This window comes from Tarenaya hassleriana, unplaced genomic scaffold (genome assembly GCF_000463585.1).
Source record: "Tarenaya hassleriana unplaced genomic scaffold, ASM46358v1 Cleome7, whole genome shotgun sequence".
Taxonomy (NCBI): domain Eukaryota; kingdom Viridiplantae; phylum Streptophyta; class Magnoliopsida; order Brassicales; family Cleomaceae; genus Tarenaya; species Tarenaya hassleriana.
Window position 1 is genome coordinate 3,316,222 of NW_010969548.1, and position 4,068 is coordinate 3,320,289.

Consider the following 4,068-nt stretch of genomic DNA (forward strand, 5'->3'; position numbering starts at 1 on the left):
GGAAGTTTTATCGTGTCAATAAATGAGATATATATATACACATAAGTTCTCAGAAATCTCGTAAAACGATATATGATCAAACATTTCTTTCGTTTGAATTCTAATGCAGACAATATAACTTTCATTATCTAGTAATATATGGGTAATTAAATACTTTTATTTGGAACACTTCTCTATGAGATCGGGAGCATCTGTTTGATGCCAAAACCTAAAATATTGCCAGCGTCGATATGAGACAAGTGATCCAATAAATGGCATTTAAATACATAGTATTTAAAAAAAATTAATTGATAAGTAATATTATCTTGTAACTTTTGCTGAAAGTTTAAACATTATCTTATAATTCTGTCAGCTTCTTTTGTTAAATATCATTTTCTCATCACCCTTGAGAAAGAAACCTTTAATATTATGTTCTGATGCGTGTAGCCATAGCTTTTTAGGTGTTATGATTAACGCCCCAACCATAAGTATCTATTTAATCAAATTAGTTTAAGCACAAAGATTTTTTTAAGTAAAGTTCTTAATATGCAAATATTAGATAAATTCAAAATAAATAAGAAACATAAATATAAAGTTACACTTTCTATACTTTTTAATATTATTTTATTATGAAAATTTTGAATTGTAATTAACTTGGTGGAATTTTATAGGATATTATGTAGTAAGGTTGAAAAAGATATTAATTATTTTTGCTTGGTCATAGAACATTTTTAATGGGATTTCATCCTACCCACAAAAAATGGTTATATGACGAAAAAAAATTCATTTTTCCTATCTCATTCCGAAAAATCACGTAATAAATTTAATAATTTGGGTTGTTTTCCCCTAATTAAATATATTATTAAGATGGCCCTAAAGTATTCGGGAAAGGAGTAGTTGATAATGATGATGATACGACGGGAACCTCTGCTGAGTACTTTTCGTTTTTATATAATTAAATACGTATAATTAATACTTGTATCATAACATTTGATAACGTTGTGATTTTATTTATGCTTAAATTCCTCCAAAAAAATAACAAAAGCAAAATTTGTCTTCGCATCTTCTTGGTGCCTTACTTAAACGCCCGACAAATCCTCAGCAATGTTCTTTCGTTATATTTCACGACATACATAACATTACAAAAAACAAATCATATATTTAATGTCGTACGTACACCGATAAAGGTGTACACACACATAAATATATATATATATACTAAATATATTTTCAAAACAAGTTTTTCATAATAAAAGTACTTTTAGAGTTTGTCTTTTGTTATATATATATATATATATATATATATATATATAACATGAAATAAAGATATGGAAATGAAGAGAAGTGGGGTGCCTAGCTAGTGAAAAGGATAAAGATGTTAAAACATAATATATGTAGGAATCTTCCGGAGAAGACTTATAAAACATATCTGTGTATATATATATATAGTAGATTGGGATTTTTCCATTTTTAAAAAAAACTCCACAAACCCACCTTACTCATAGGGAAGGGTATTAAATTGACAATGACATGGCATTTTTTGCTTTTATAAACCAAGCTTTGAGCTTTTCACCATTTTATTCAAAAAACGTATATAGGATTTCAAAATCTCTGGATATATATGTATGTACAGAATAGGAATATATGCATATATATATATATGCAATGTTTCATAAAATTAAAAGGTAGTAGACCAACAAATAGTGATTAGTAATAGGAATAGGGGATGGATGTCACTTGTAAGGAAACATAACATGTTCACTGCTTCATCATCATCTTCTTTTTTTTTTTTTTTGTTGAAATAACTTTTGCCCCCTCCGCCTAACAACTTTTGTCCTTTTGATGGGTTTTTAGCAATGAATATGAATATTCTGCTACTTATATAATTGCATGCATTGCGTCGATTACAATAACTACTTGTAAGAGAATGAACTTGTTAGGCATCCATGGCAAGTTCAAAGTTCAAGTCAGTATTTGACCCCGGAAAGAGATCACGGCAAGAACCTATACATAAATATGAGTATATATATATTGCATGCTCACAAAGGAATTTCAACGTTATGTTGTACTCCTTCCGTTTCAAAATAATTGTTGTTTTAGGTTATTTCACATTTTTTTAAGAAAAAAGAGAAAAAATCGCTTATACCTTATTTAATGATAAAAACAATGTTATCATTAATAATTTATTGGAATTTAATAGGGATAAAATTGGAAACTATTGTAAAAAATGTTTTGAAAATGTAGAATGACAAATATTTTGAAACATGAAAAATAACTTAAAACTACACGGATGGAACATCTATTTGGACCTAACTTCAACAACTATATATATATATATATATATGAAGCTCCAAGAACCCATCAAGCTAGGGTTTTTTTTTTTTTTCTCATAATCGAAAGAACTTGAACTAAGTTTCTCAACTTCATCGGAAAGTCTTGGCCTTTTGCCCTTGTGGTAACGAGGGAGTCAGATATCACACTTGCAAGGAAGAAAGAAACACGTTTGTTGGTAAAAGGAGTGAAGATTCACCTGTAGAGATTCCTGAATCTGCGGTTCCCACATTCGAAATACTGAACTTGTAGAGTTACCAATTCAAAGATCAGGTGCCCCCAATGATCAGATGTCGACCTCCTGCCAAAACGAGAGAGAAAGAGAAGTCACGACCCGAGGAGTAGTGACAAGACGATGAACATACGAGAATCGGGAAAAAGCCACACGAGTCCGTATAATTTTTGTTCGTGCATTGCCCGGAAAACCTCGGGGGCCATCCAATGAGGAGTGCCGACACAAACAACGCAAGCACCTGTGTAAGCGGGAGACCGAAGTGGAACAGCTCTGTCAAAATCACAGAGCTTCACAACATCTGCTCTTTTACCGTCGAGATCTATCAACATGTTTTCACTTTTCATGTCATTGACACGGAGAATAAATATCCTTCGAGTGTAAGTCCACTAAAGCTCCCGAGAAGTCCCTTGCAACCTCCATAGGCACTGGTCTCTCGCCGGCTTCCGAGAGCTTCTCTAAGTGACTCTGAAAAGATGGTTTACTTTAACAAATTCGCAATGCATGCATAAGTTTCGGTATAGACGCGATATATTTTATGAAAGTACCTTTACAGATCCTCCTTTCATGCGTTCCATCAAGCTCGCACGTCCAGCATCAAAAAAGCAGTCTGGAAGATGATCCACGCTGCTGAAAAATGAAGTAACGCTGTACTTTAGTGATGAATTAGCACCGTCAGAAGCCGGTCTATGGCATTTCGTACGTTTTGGGTTACATACATCCCCATCGTGATGCCTCCCTAGATTCTTCAACCATGTCCACCTTTGAACTTGGAAACCTCCAGAATGAAACTCACCTTCCCACTTTGCTGTTGCTCAAGCGTTATTCCCTCCGCCTCCGTCTAGAGTGAGAAAGCATCTATTACCGGAAGCAAGCCCATTTGACATGCTCGATCTGTTTCCAGACACCACAAATATTCCCTCAAAGAGACACACATGAAGGTAAAGAGGAACAGAGCTCATGTCTGAAAAAAAACATGCCTCACCTTCATGAGGAACACTTATGGCATTACCATCAAAAGGGGTTTCATAGACATCCATCTCAACCGCACAGCTACTGCAGTCATCATCCCCCGGGATCGTTAACATTTCCTTCCGAATTGCAGTTTATCCAAGCAGGTGTCGGGCGATAACTCTGTAACTTGTACAAGCAAATATTCAAGAAATGACAACAGAATTTCACATAGAAAAACTATATCTTCAACTGTTGGAGCACCAAAGAACCAAGTACCTGTAGACTTAAATTTTGGAGTCTACACATCAAGCATAGATCAAGCGTACCCAAAGACAATAGTCGATTGTCCGAAAGATCCAGACTTTCCAAATTAGGCAGCAACGATAGAGCTGGCGGATTGTTATGGACAACCTTCAAGAAAAACGATGAACACAGAGTACTTATTTCATTTGGCAAACTCTTCTTAATCTTGTTAACCGAGTGATCCAGATACTCCAGACTCGTAAGGCAGCCGATCTCCGGAGGAAGATATCTGCAACAAGTAGAAGGGATTTAAAACCTTCTCCGACAGC